The sequence below is a fragment of the Panthera uncia genome (assembly GCF_023721935.1).
Source record: "Panthera uncia isolate 11264 chromosome A1 unlocalized genomic scaffold, Puncia_PCG_1.0 HiC_scaffold_16, whole genome shotgun sequence".
Lineage (NCBI taxonomy): Eukaryota > Metazoa > Chordata > Mammalia > Carnivora > Felidae > Panthera > Panthera uncia.
In genome coordinates, this window is record NW_026057576.1 from 54689177 (window position 1) to 54704788 (window position 15612).

The 15612-nt window shown below is 34.0% G+C and overlaps 1 pseudogene; it reads left to right on the top strand.

The window, feature by feature from the left end:
• Positions 1-1226: 1226 nt before the first annotated feature.
• Positions 1227-15189, top strand: LOC125934034 (40S ribosomal protein SA-like; annotated as a pseudogene).
• Positions 15190-15612: the final 423 nt, after the last annotated feature.

The window sequence follows — 15612 nt, forward strand, 5'->3', positions numbered from 1 at the left end:
TCTGCACTGTCAGGGCAGAGCTCCACACAGGGCTCGATCTCACAAACACTGAGATCATGACCTCAGCCCAAACCAAGAGTGGGATTCTTAACCAACTGAGCCACCCAGGCACCCTAATAATAAAAGAAATGTTAAGATACTTAGATTGCATTTCAAATTTTCATTACACTTTGTTACATTATCTTATTATCACGCTCTTTCAGCTAATAAATTTCAGATGGCGGGTAAATATTTTGTTTGACAGTATGTCACATAGTTTCTCTGAAACCTTAGAAAAAGTAGATTTCAAGTTGACAAAATTCCTTCAAAAATGACTTCTAAGTCTGTGTATATGTGATTTTAATTTCTTATAAGCAGTTAAAACAGAGAAGAAATTGCTTTTCTGTTCATTATTTTCATGATGTGCATGACAGATATTTTAAAATATCCTTCTTTCAATTTGAAGTAGTAATAATGTAGAAAAGAATAGTACTGTTTATATTGCTCAACCAAAAATGGGTACTAGTAATTTGATTGACTATCAAACCATTGGTCAAGTGCTGAAAGGATAAAGATTAGTGAAAGCTTTAGAGTTGTGTAGAAGATTTCCATTTTTATTAGTATCAAATGTGCCAAACTGTATGATGAATTTGGCAAATATAATGAGTTCAAATAGACAGCCAGTGATTCAGAGGGCACGATGCATCTGCTTTTACAGCAACATTTTAATCCCTACATTATCCATCTAAAATTCTAACGGAACTTTAAACTATATACTAATGGCTATAAGCCATACCATGCATATTAGGATGTGAAATCAAACCTGGTCCACAGGAAAAATTCCTTTCATATCACAACTACTTCTATAAAACAACTGCTATATCTTAACTAAATGACATAAAGGGGGTAAAGTAAGTAAGCTTTCAGTTACCATCCAGCCCCATGGCACAACCTATGTTAAAACTTCTTCTTATAAGAGCTTAATTTAACAGGGTGTTATATTTGCCATCAACCATGCATGTATTTAAAGTTCAACGTGACATAAAGAGAATGACATAGGTCACAAATTTCCCAAAGACTTGTCAATATATATAAAATATTTAGTTTCTATAGATTGTTATTTAAAAATATTTATGATTAAAACTATTTATGATTAATCTCCAAATAGGAAGTATATTGAGTTTGCAGGTGAGAAAAATAATTTATTTCTTTAGGATTTGAATATGGTTTCCTGGAGCATGTTAAATATGATTGGTGCTAAAAAGGAGGCATCAGGTAATTTTGAGAAAAGTGATAGAAGTATTGTTAATAAAGACCTAGACCCATATAACTATTAGATATGCTTGATTGGTATTGAAAAGGAGGTATCAGGTAATTTTGAGACAGGTGAGAGAATTATTTTTAATAAAGACCCAGACCCACATAACAATTTAGTAGATATGTTTAAGTGAGGAGCTGGCAGAAAAAAACTTTGTGTCATACCCATGTGATTAGGGATCACACTAAGGGATGTAAAGTCCAGTTGCCTGAATTTAAAACTTGAACATCTTCAAACTGTGTAAGCTTGAAAGAAACCAATTGTTCTTCACTTGAAAAATAGAGGAAAATGTATCTAAAAGATTCTCATAAGAAAGAAGTGAATTTAAAATTCCAACTTTGAAGAATAGGTAGAGTTTCATTTTCTTTCTCCTCAATTATTTTTGAAATAATTCTAAATTGAGATGTAATCCATACCCTATAAAAGTCACTCTTTAAAAGTGTACATTCAGTTGTGGTTTTTTGATTGTTTTGTTTTGCTAAAATATCACACAGTTGTGATATTGCTGTGATCACTGCTGTGATCACTGTTGTGATCACGGCTACCTAATTCCAAAATATCTTTATTATCCTGTCTTTATTACCCATTAGCAGTTGCCCAGTTCACTCTTTCCATGTTCCCTGGCAACCACTAACCTACTTTCTGTCTCTATGGAATTGCCTATTCTTTATGTTCCCTGTAAACAGAATAATACAATATGTGATCATTTGTTTCTGGCTTCTTGAACTTAAAATGTTTAAGGTTACTTTGTGTTGTGAATGTTTCAGATCTTTCTTTCTTTCTATGTCAGAAAAATATTCCTTTGTATGGATATACTCCATTTTATTTATCCTTTATCAATAGACATTTGAATTGCTTCAAGTTTTTGGCTATGATGATTAATATGAACATTCTGATATAAGTTTTTGAGCAGACACATGTTTTTGGCATTCTTACGTACATACCTTGGAGTGAAATTGCCATTTTATGTGGTGAATCTATGCTTAACTTTTTGAAAAACTACCAAAGAGTTTTTCAAAATGGCTGCTTCATTGTACACTCTTATCAGCAATTCATGACGGTTCTAATTGTTTGACAATCTTGCCACATCTATTAATGCCTGATGTTATGAATATAGCCATCTAGTGAGTGTGAAATAATAAATTATATCTCATTTGGGGGCAGGGGTTGTGCTATATATATATATTTTTTTTTGTAATAGATATTATAACATACATTATATATATTATATATTTATTATATATTATATATTTTGAATATATATTTAGGACATATATTCCTAATATATGCATATTTATCATATGTATTTAGAATATATACATATTTATGATATATAAATGTGTTTACATATATTTGTCATTTTAAACATTTTTATACTATTTAGTAGTTGTAATTATAAACACAATGTTGCCTCACCATCACCATTATCTATTTTCAAAATTTTTTTATCACTCCAAAGGGAATCTTAGTATCCCTTAAAAAATAACTCCTCATTCTCCTCTCCTCCCTGTCTCTACGAATTTGCCTATTTTCTAGATGTTTCGTAGAACTGAAACCATATTTTATTTGTCCTTATGTGTATGACTTGTTTTGCTAAGCATAATGTTTTCAAGGTTCATCCATGTTTTTAGCATGTATCAGAACTTCATTTCTTTTTTTTTGGCTGAATAATATTCCATTGGCAGTATATACTATATTTTGTTTCTACTTTCATCTGTTATTGGACACTTGGGCTATCCTCATTGTGGTTTTTACATTTACCTGATGACTACTGGTGTTGAGCATCTTTTCTGTGGTTATTGGCCATGTGTACCACGTCTCTGGAAAATTATTCAGATGTCTTTCCCTCTTTTTAATTGAGTCATTTCGTATTGTTGATTTTCAAGTATTCTTTATGTATTCTGGATCTAGTCTCTTATCAGATATATAATTTGTAAATATTTGCTCTCATTCTATGGGCTGTTTTAAAGTATCCTTTAAAGCATAAGCATTTTGAATTTTGATGAAGTCGAGTTTATCTATTTTTTTATTTTATTAGTTGTGTTTTGAAACCGTTACCAAATCTAAGTTCACAAAGATTTATGCCCATGTTTTGTTGTAAGATATTTATAGTCTTAGCTCTTACGTTAGGTCTTTGGTCAATTTTGTGTTATTTTGTATATGGTGTGAGATCTGGATGCAACTTTATTCCTTTGCATGTGGATATCCAGTAGTTCCAGTACCATTTGTTGAAAAGGCTATTCTTATCTCATTGGATTCTCTTGGAACATTTGGAAAGCATCAGTTGACCACAGATAGTAGAGTTTATTATCAACTCTCAGTTCTAATCTATTGACTGTTAATCTGTCCTTCTAATAGTACCCACCTGTATTGATTACTCTAGCTTTGTAGTAAATTTTGAAATTAGAGGGGCGCCTGGGTGGCCCAGTTGGTTAAGCGTCCAACTTAAGCTCAGGTCATGATCTCACGTTTTGTGAGTTTGAGCCCCGCGTCTGGCTCTGTGCTGACGGTTCAGAGCCTGGAGCCTGCTTTAGATTCTATGTCTCTCTCTCCCTCTGCCCCTCTCCCACTCATGCTGTCTCTCTCTCTCTCTCACTCAAAAATAAATAAACATTAAAACAAAATTTAAAAAAAGAAATTAGAAAGTGTGAGTCCTATAACCCACTTTTTTCCTTTTAAAATTGTTTTGGCTATTATAATAGTCAAAACTATTCGAGTGTTTTTCATTTCCATATGAATTTTAAGATAAACTTGTCAATTTCTGCAAAGAAAGCATTTGAAATTTTGGTAAGGATTTCATTGAATCTGTAAGTCAATTTGCAAAGTATTACTGTCTGAACAATATTAAGTATCTATTTCATAAACATGGAATGTCTTTCCATGTATTTAAATTTTTTTTATTTTTTTAAGCAATATTTTGTAGTATTGAGTATATACATCTTACAGTTATAAAGTTTATTTCCAAGTGTTATTCATTTTTATTCTGTTGTAAATGGGATTGCTTGCTTAATTTCAGTTTCAGACTGCTCATTGTTAGGGGCACCTGGGTGGCTCCATTGGTTAAGTGTCTGACTTCGGCTCAGGTCATGATCTCACAGTTTGTGAGTTCAAGCCCCTCATTGGGCTCTGTACTGACAGCTTGGAGCCTGGAGCCTACTTCAGATTCTGTGTCTTCCCCACTTTCTACCCCTCCCCTGCTCACGCTCTGTGCCTCTCTGTCTCTCAATAATAAATAAACGCTAAAAAATTTTGAGAAAAAAGATTGCTAATTGCTAGCATGTAGATTTTCAATTCATTTTTGTATACTGATCTTTTATCTTCTAAACTTTCTATACTCATTTATTGGCTGTAATTATATACCTGTGTGTTTTGATTCCTTAGGATTTTTGATATACAGAAAAATGTCAACTGCAAATAAAGATAATTTTATCCTTTCTTTTCAATCCTAATGTCAATTATTTTTATTACTTGACTAATTTGGTTAAAACCTCCAGTTCAATGTTGAATGAAAGTAGTGAGAGTAGACATCCTTGCATTTTTTTTTATCTTAGGAAACACTTTTTTTGTTTTTGTTGTTGCGATTGTTGTTGTTGATCTTATAGAGTGAACTATGGAATGTGTGAATGAGCTGGGGGACTGGTCAGGGAAGCCAGGAAATGGCTTCAGCTGATTAGTATCCACTGTTGCTAGAATACTGTCACTCAGAGGTCAGCGTGGCTAATAGGATTAGTGATGCTAGCCTGAAACTGGCTTTAAAAAATACATCAAAAGGACTATACTAAATTTTTAACATTTCCAAAAGTCATCTTCAGAATTTAAAACAAAGTTGTCCTAACCTAAACTATAAAGTTTATATTGATGCTTGGTTTCATGCACTTTCTCAGATGTTTCTTTTAGGAATTGTGTTCCTGCCTTCCTGGCTTTTCATATAGCTGTTAAGTGCTTGCTTTCTTATCCTCTCACAAGTTTTCAGAAACATTTCCATCCCTATTTAAAACACTTCCACAATTGACTTCTTTAACAAATGCAAGCATTGATAGCTAACTTGTTTTCATACTTAGCACGTGAAAAAGTTAGCCTACTGCCTTGAAATGCAGTTTAAGTCATAATTCCAGAGACATTTCATTTATTAAACTTTTATCGAGCACTTTTATGTGCCTATCATTGTCCTAATACTCTTTGTATTTACTTGAGCCCAAGTTTATATAGTTCCAGGAAAAACTTTCTGTCTCTACTTCAAGAAGACAGAAGTAATTCCAATTTGTGTTTCTTTGTTGGTAGTTAAATTTTTATTGAGCTATAATTGGTATATACCATTGTTTTAGTTTTCAGTGTGCACCATAATAATTTCATACACTTATATATTGGAAAATAATGACCACAATTGTAGTTAACCATCATCAAACATAGCTAGAATTTATTTTCTTGTGACGAGAACTTTAAAGATCTACTCTCTTAGCAACGTTCAACTATGCAATACAGTAATGTTAACCACAGTTACCATACTATACATTACATCCCCAGGACTTGTCTTCTTATAATGAATTTTGTACCTTTGACCACCTCCCCACCCCCAACCTCTTGCTTCTGGCAACCATCAATATGTTTTTTTGTGTTTATGACTTCAGTTGTTGCTGTTGTTGTTGTTGTTGTTGAGATTTATATAATTTCACCATCAGTGTCATGCTAACCATGTTTTTCATAGATGCCCTTCATTGAGTTGAAGGAGGTCCCTTCTATTCTTTGTTGAGTGTTTTCATCCTGAAATGGTGTTGGATTTTGCAAAATGCTTTTTCTGTGTCTATTGAAATGATCTTGTATTATGTATTAGTTTCCTTGACTTCTGTATGTTGAACCAATCTCGCATTGTTGGGATAAATCCCACTTGGTCAGAGTTTGTAATCCTTTTCATATATTGCTGTATTCATATCACTGTATTTTGCCACCTAGTTTTGTATCTATATTCATGAAGGATATTAGTCTGTACGTTTGTTTTCTTGTGATATCCTTGTCTGGTTTTGTTATAGGTTAATAGTGTTTTAACAGAATGAATTTGAAAGTATTCTTTTCTCTTTAATATGTTTTGGAAAACATTTGTGAAAGATTGTTGCAATTCTTCTTGAAACATTAGGGAGAATTCAACACTAAAGCCATCTGGTGTGGGCTTTTCTTTGTGGGATATTTTTTGATTGCTGTTTCAATCTCTACTTGTTATGTGTCTAATCAGTCTTCAATTTTTTTTTTTTGAGCTGGTTTCAGTAGTTTCTGGCTTTTCCTTAAATTTTATTTAAAATACTCCATATGCATTTACATGAAAAAGGAGCATAAATATATATATAGATCAAGAGGCTCTAGATTTGTAACTTGTCTTATATCTGTAAATATATATATATATATTTATGCTCATATATATATATATATATATTCCTGGAGAATTTAATATCAAACTAATATTAATTTCTTATTACTATTTTAATATTAATTTAATATAAAATTTGTCATTTGTTTGCTATTATTCTGCTCAGTGGTGTAGCTGAGTATCAGGTAGCTGTACTTTTTATAGGTAGAAGATATCAGCTAATACAATGCATACCTGTAGATACACAATAGAATTGGGGGTTATATGCAGAAATAAAATAGTCATGATTATATAGATAAAAAAGATTACACTTAACCTGTTTATTCAGAAACTTTATGTATGGGGAAAAATGAGCCAAATAATGAAATTATTGACTTCTCTAAGGCCTGAGTAATTTTATTCCCCACTCCCATGCTCCTTATAATGTGGTATCATAACTCTCATAAAATCAATTGTTGAGAAAAGTATTTTATTTTATTTTATTTTATTTTATTTTATTTTAGACGGAGAGAGAGCATGAGCGGGGTAGAGGGGCAGAGGATGAGAGAGAGAATCTCAGGCAGGCTCCAAGCTCTGTGCAGAGCCCTATGTGGGGCTTGATCTCACAATCCTGAGATCATGATCTGAGCCGAAATCAAGAGTCAGACACTCAACCGACTGAGCCACCCAGGTGCCCCGAGAAAAGTATTTTAAAGTTCATGTATGTGTGTGGTTAATTTGCCTATCAACCAGTATATTTTTGCCAGTTCAATGCTATGTGAAACTGAGCCAGCTTGATGTACTCAGACATCAGTGTATACCATGTACTTGCTACATTTTAGCTATATTGTTCAATCATCACTAAGCTTTTCATTGCAAGAATGTTTACTATATGGAAAATAAAATGAGTCTACTGTACTGTTAAAGTCCAGTTAGTAGACAATAACAAAGTAATCTAAAAGAAAGCATCTATGTGGTGGATCATACCTTGTAACTTGCCACAAAGATGCCCAAGGGGGTTCCTAAAGGAAGTTTTCCACAGAAAGGAGGCTTGCTGACACCAGTTCACCCCCTTTGGAGCATCGGGGGAATCTGACCACAGAGTTACTGTATCACCTTAGGTACTAGCTTGAGGTGTCTGTGACAAAGACTTAAATCGGATTAATAATATGCAAATGCCTAATGTGCATAATCTTTCATGGGCACTCCTTAGATCAAGAGGCTCTAGATTCGTAACTTGTCTTGTATCTGTAAACTGGACAAGAGTTTATGACTCTCCTTTATGACAAATATTGTCAAGGTTTTTGGCTAGCAACATAAGGCTCTCTCATTACACTGATTAATCTTTGGACACTTTAATCAATTTACCGTTACATAAGATATATATTGGCCAAGACATTCTGAGATGGGTACTTTCTGCTCCTCTCATGTGGATGTTCTCACCACGTTGTTGGCAGTTAACAATGGCACTTGGTCTCTGCTAACCCAGGATCCCATAATCCCCAGTGAAATCAGGGAGCCCACTTCAATGGCAATATCTCATATAGTTATACCTGGCTAGAAGTTGAGAATAACCACAGAACTTATCCAAGATGTGAGCAATCCCTTCACTTAGCTATTTCTTAATGCTTTACAGAAGAGAATGTCTTCTGGGACTTCTGCAGGCTTTAATAATTCCATTTTGGGTACCAATGTATTCATATTCTGGAAGTAAACCTTTGTGTGTCCCAATGGCTTTCTCTGAAATTTGAATATATACATTCCTAAGTTTGGTGCATAACTCTCAACTCTTACCTTTCAATTAGACTATATGATTTAGGTCATTGTCTTTGGTTCTCTTTTCTTGAGAGGAGCAGTTTACCCTGACCTTTGCATGGTTTTTATTTTCATTCTGGCTCTTAATAAAGTTCATAAGAAAGTATGAATAAAGAACAATATCTGAATCCTTGCATATGTAGAAGTATATTTTATTTTTGCCCTCAATTTTAGTTGATATTGTACCATGCTATTAAATTCTACTAAATTAATATAATAAAGTATTAAATTAGTATTTCCTCATAATTCCTAGTGTTTTTACAATCCAGTGTAATTGGAAAAAATATCTACTATAAGTGAGATTCTTATTTATTTATAGATTAGCTATTTTTACTTTCTAGAAATCTTTAAAAATAAGTAATTATTTTTAAAATGTAGTTTTTCAAGAACTAAAAGGAGGATACATTTTTATGCCAAGTGAGCTCAGTAAGCTCTTGGCATAATTTATGAAAAAAAGACAGTTATCAGAGTATAATAGACACATATGGCTCACGCACTTTCATGTGAAGAATAATATATGTATATATACACACACGCATGTGTGTATATATATGTGTGTATATATATATATATATACATATATATATATATATCATATGTATATGTTTAGAGACAGGCAGAGACAAAGAAACAGAGGAAGAGAGAAGAAATTGACAGACATATGGGGAAAAATACATAAAGATATAAACTAGGTTGTTAACTTAAATCCTAAATTATCTGAAGAATGTAATGTATGGGAGTTGATCTGGGGACTATTGGGGTAGGTGGAAAACAAAGAAAAAATTATGTAAAAAATAAGATTGGAGACATCATCAGGAGCCTCATCATAAATAGTGTTTTAGGCCATGATGAGAATTTTAAGTGCATGGGAATTCACCAAAGCATGTCAAAATGGGAGTAATACATTTGGATGTGTACTTAAGTAGGTCATGCTGGGTATGCAGAGAAGTCGATAGTATATGCAGGGAGAGGAGAATGGAGTGTATTAAGATAAAATGTGAAAAATCATGGAGTTTGGGGGAGCAAATAAAAATAGAAACAAGTAAATATATTTCAGAAAGCAGAAAATTAATAGACTAGACCTGGGAGAGGTGCCTGGGTGGCTCAGTAGGTTAAGCATTTGCCTTTGGCTCAGGTTACCAACTCGCAGTTTGTGGGCTTGAGCCCTGCGTCTAGCTCTGTGCTGACAGCTCAGAGCCTGGAACCTGCTTCGGATTCTGTCTCCATCTCTCTTTGCCCCTCCCCCACTTGTTCTCTCCCTCCCTCCCTCTCTCCCTCTCTCTATCTCTCTCTCAAAAATAAATAAAAACATTTAAAAAATTAATAGACTAGACCTGGGATACACTGAATCTAGAGAATAAATGAAGGTGGTAATAGCAGTGACTTTGGGTTGTTAGTAAGAAACATAGGAATAAACAGGTGGATATAAAAATAGTGTCTTATAGGTTTGAACCATGATAAATAGGGCTGGTGATATGGAAAAAAATGCAAATGAAATTTTGAGTTAGCTTAATTTTGAGTTAGCTGTTAGAATCCAAGTTTTAGAAGTCATATCTGGGGCTAGAGGTAGTCAGATAATTATTTCCTGAAAATAGTGATGTCAAAATTGCAACAGAAAGGATACATACCGGGGCGCCTGGGTGGCTCAGTCGGTTGAGCGTCCGACTTCGGCTCAGGTCATGATCTCACGGTTCGTGGGTTTGAGCCTCAAGTTGGGCTCTGTGCTAACAGCTCAGAGCCTGGAGCCTGCTTCAGATTCTGTGTCTCCCTCTCTCTCTGCTCCTCCCCCACTCATGCTCTTTCTCTCAAAAAAAATAAATAAACATTAAAAATTTTTTTTTAAAAAGGATACATAGGAGTTAGTCAAATAAAATTACTCTTTAGTATGACATTCTGGACTATTTGTAAACAGCTTCCTCCGTTCATTTTAGGCTTATCTCCAAATAGTCATTGCTCTGATCCCTCTGTTCCATCAATATTGATTTGTTCATTCTTTCAGAATGAATTGCTGTGTGCTACATCATCCACATTTAATTTGCCATTATAATGAGAATATTAATAAATCATTCACTGAGATGGGTTGATATTAGTCATGCATTTTTGCATTTATTATGAATCCCTACTTAATATAAAATAGGTATGACTATATTCCCTCTATAAAACAATTTCTAATATCTTATATACAGTTTGTAAGTATGTGATTTATCAATATTTTAAGCTGTAAAACGAGATTACAAACACGAACTTCTGATTTAGAATTCCATGGGTATATTTTTAAATCATTTTAATGGTACATTGCAGAATTCAAAGTAAAACACATCTAAGTCTCTGTAGCTTATGTTTTAAAATCCATACACACCATTCTCACTTTGTTAATGTTAATTCTAGATACTTATCGCATGAGTTTACAGATAAAGTTTGTTAAATTAGGGAGGAAATACACAGGTTAAATAGTATTGAAATGTAATTTTTTTGTGGTGGAGGTGGCAAGCACCATCTGTATCTTGCTGATGGATTTCTAGCATCCTGCTTTAACCAAAGGATGATGCAATGCATATCAGTAAACTAAAGGGTAGTCTACTTATGTGGAATGTCAGAGTGTAGAGAATGTCGTCATTTTCTTATATGTCACCAGTTGTGTCTTGTTTCTTTCATCCTTTATGCAGTGGTGAAGGTGGCCATGTAACTGATTGATAGCCCCATCAATTGAAGTCTTAATATTTTTTTCACTTTTATCAATTCTTGATTCTTTCAAAGTTTTCAGTTATCTTTTATAATTCCCTACATTGTCATTTAATTTGCGAAACATATTAAATACAGTTATTCAAAGTTCTTATTTGAATACGCTAATATCTGATCAGAATGTCTGAATACTTTTCATCTGTTTCTATTGTTCTCTTTTTTTTTTTAGTCAGTTGTGCATTTGTGTATTTTTTTTTTCCTGATTCAATGCTAGATGTAATTGCTTACTTATACAGAAACATTTAGAGCACAGGATACTATTTTTTACACCCAAGAAGGACTTTTTTGTGTCTGCTAAGGAGCGAAGGAGGAACAAACACTTAAAATCAATCAGGATATAAATGACTTAATCTAGGTTTCAGGCTTTAGGATGGTTGTTAAATTTTCAATTCAGTCTTACTCCTAACTTGTCTCAACTGAAAAATCCAGGGTGCTTTCTCGAACTCTTTTTTGGTATCCACTGAAGTGAAGGTTTTGCCTTAGCCGCAAGAGCTTTTCAGAATCTCTGCTTTTTAGTCTCCCAGCTACCACTTTACAGTTTGCAGATGCCTTGAGGTGAAAGTAGTGCTAAATAAAAAGCCCACGTGCTTGAATTTTCTTTTTTCTAGCCTCTTGCAACACAAGTCCTTTTGTCTTCAATGTTTTCAAGAAAGTTTTATTCACTCTTTTGTTTTATCTTTTAATTTTTAGTATTTCTAGTTTTTTAATAGGTGAGTTATTCTGAAAAAAATAATTTCTCAAATGAGATCATTATAACTGAATATTTACACTTAAACTTCAGATAATTAGAGCTACATTATAGTCATTACATGTCACATAGTTAATCCAGTTTGAGAGAAGGGAACTCAGAATTCTTGGGCTTGCTCTATCTGGGCTTGGCTTTTATCAAATGGAATTTACTATAATCAGAAACACAGGAAGCTCACAAATTTATTAAATGAGTTTTGTTGGTGAAGAGCCCAGCCTCCAGTAGGGCTAAAAGGGACTGGAAATTTTTAGAATATAAAAAGGTTTCTTACTCCCTGATTTTCCAGGAATAGAAATCAACTTGAGAAAGCTGTCTTTTACCATAGGCAATTTTTTTCAAAAGTAACTAATGAGGGCAATGAGCAAAGAGTATCCCAAAGGATCTGCAACAATACTAAATCAACTTTCATTCTTGTGTGCTGATATGCTTCTATTTGAAAGTTGAAATGATGATGAAACTATAAATTAAAAGCATCACTGTGGTTTTGAGTATGTGGTGCTCCAGATCTCCCAGGATAGAGTGTCACTATCTCAAAAGAGAGTCATTCATCTCAGTGCCATATCATTTTGTCTATAACCCATACATTCTGGCAATATAAGACCATTTAAATTTATTTTTTATTGAGTTTACATAAATTTTACATGCCATTGTTAAGGGTGAACACTAAACATTTTTTAAAGTACTTAATCCAGGTACAGGCCACTCTGGTTACTCTGGTTACAGATTCCTATAGATGATACATTTCTACTTATTTTAATACCAACTAATGTCTTCAATTAGCTTGATTTTGATACCTAAGAATTAGAGAACTGCAGACATGAATGGGGTTGTCTTCAAATTATTTTTGAAAAAACAAAAAAGAATATCCCACAAAGAAAAATCAGGAGTACTTAAGTCAGTGCACTGGAGAGAAACATCCAGGAGGCAGAAAGGAGGTCTATTCATGTAACACTCTCACTGTTGGGATAGACTCACCTGGCAATATATGTTCAGGTGTATTTCAGAATTTCTCCATAGAAATCCATAGTGACTGCTTTGTAACCCTCATTCTCTCCCATGATGAATAAATATCTGTTGTGGTTATCCTGTCTCTGTTTCATCACTGTATCTTGGGTGTATTGGGTGACAGATCAATTGTCTTCTTAAATCATAGGTCCCCAGGTCAAGAAATGATGCATCTAAACAATTCCATCTGTACTAATGTAGATCATAAGATTTTGGATTTTTAACTTGATGCCATGATTGGATGTCTCCTTAGATATTCTTGAGGTAAATTTTGGGGACCATGGGGCAGAGCATGATAAATTGGCTTCTCTCTGTATCTCATGACCCATGCCATTTGAATTTATATTTACATTAAGTGGTATCTGTTTTGCTCTGCAGATGAATCTGGGCTAAACTTATGGTTTGCTTTGACCAGTATGATGAGTCAGAAGTGATAGAATATCAATGAGTCATATAAGTCTAGGCCTTAAAGGCCTTGTGTATTTTATATTGCTCCCTAGGATATTTACCATGCCATGAGAACAAGGCCATCTGTCTGACAGCCAGCCAACTTCCACACCTGGATGCTATTGTACATCAGCCAGGCTGCAGTATTCTTGCCATCTTAACCCTAAGGCATGAGTGAGCACAGCAGAAGCCAGAAGAACAACTAAAACCATTAGGTTAGCATATTGGGCTAGTAGGTTTATTAATAACAAAATTAATAATAAATATAATATTTATTTATTATTTTATAATAATAAAATGAATTGAAGTTCATTTTTAGATCTACAAAATTTGGGTATGGTTGTTATGCAGCAATAAATAATTAATACACATTCATCTTTTTTGAGATTATTGATATTATTGTCTCAGAGATTTAAAATATAGTTACTTTAAATGTTTGAAGTGTATATATCATATATGTATCATATGAGAGAATTTCATTGTCATGTGCTCAAACTGATTGAGGATTTCTATTAAATTAGAAAATCACCTTCAGATGCAATATCTGATTAATAGATATAGATATAGATATAGATATAGATATAGATTTTGTGTGTGTGTGGTTTTTTGTTTTTTTCTCAGATTTTCTTATTTATAAGTTCTTACATTTTAGAACATGATCTCAGAATGACTATATGCATGTAACATTATTATTAGTCACTATCTTTTTTGCATATAAAAATTTTCCATTATATGTCCCATGAACTTTAGAAAATCTTGTATTTGTTAGCCATATTTGTGTACCTTATATGCAGGTTTAGATTAAAATTCTATCTCCTAATAAATAACATAAGTAATTATCTGAATTCCATTTTTTTCTTGTTGACCATCTGTTACTTTAAACTCTTTTGGGGCATTTAAATTTATCCATAACATAATCTACATTTTGAGATTTTATTACATATTCTTGATGTGTCACTTACGTTTGTCCCATTGACCTTTCCCTAGAGCACAAACCACATACAATTCATTATCATGAAGCAAAGCCTGACTCATGAAAACTAAATAGTAAATAAATAAACTATGCCATACTTTTATTTTTTTAATTTTTTTAAAGTTTATTTATTTATTTTGAGAGAGGGAGAGAAGGAGAAGGAGAGAATGAGCAGGGGAGGGGCAGAGAGAGAGAGAGAGAGGGAGAGAGAGAATCTCAAGCAGGCTCCATATTGTCAGCACAGAGCCCAATGTGGGGCTTAAACTCAAACCATGAGATCATCAGCTGAGCAGAAATCAAGAGTTGGACACTTAGCCTACCGAGCCACCAAAAGGCACCAAAAGGCATCTTATGTTAACCTGCCTACCTTTGCTCTGTGTAACACGGACTCTCCTCTGTGCCATGTGGACATTGCCATCCTTGCAACAACAAGAGAGCTCACTGGGTAGGTCTGAAGTGGTGGATGCTGGCCCCCTGGAAATTCTATGCATGTGTGGCACCATTTTTCGTAAACACCCATGGGACGTCATGGCTGACCTCTAATTCTACAGAGATCCTGAAGAGATTGAAAAGGAAGAGCAGGATGCTGCTGAAAAGGATGTGACCAAGGAGGAATTTCAGGGTGAATGGACGGCTCCAGCTCCTGAGTTCACCGCTATTCAACATGAAGTTGCAGATTGGTGTGAAGGCTTTCAGGTGCCCTCTGTGCCTATTCAGCAGTTTCCTACTGAAACTGGAGTGCTCAGCCTGGCACTGAAGACTGGTTTGCAGCTCCCAGTGCTCAGGCCACTGAATGGGTAAGAACAACCACTGAATGGTCTTAAGCTGCTTTTCTACAGAGCAAACAAAAAGGAAATAAGGTTGACGGAAAATAAACAGTTTCTAAAAACAAAACAACAACAACAAAAATGCATTCGTGGGCCGCTTCACCTTCTGCAAGGAAAGACCCCAGATACCACTGGGCTCCCAGCACCTCCCGCTTTTAAAATATGTGTTAGATATACTTTTCTAACATGATTTTGAAAAGTTGTGGTTTAATTTCTCAAGATTTTATATATTATATAATAAATTGGTTATCATGTTGTGTTATTTGGAACATACAAAATAACTGATGTAGTGAATCCTACAAATACTGACAGATGAACATGCAGTTATCCCCCACCTCTGTGACTTCAACCACAGCAGATCAATTTAAACTTAAACAATATAAAATCCATCTCTGTCGCTCTCTCTATCCTTGTCTCTGT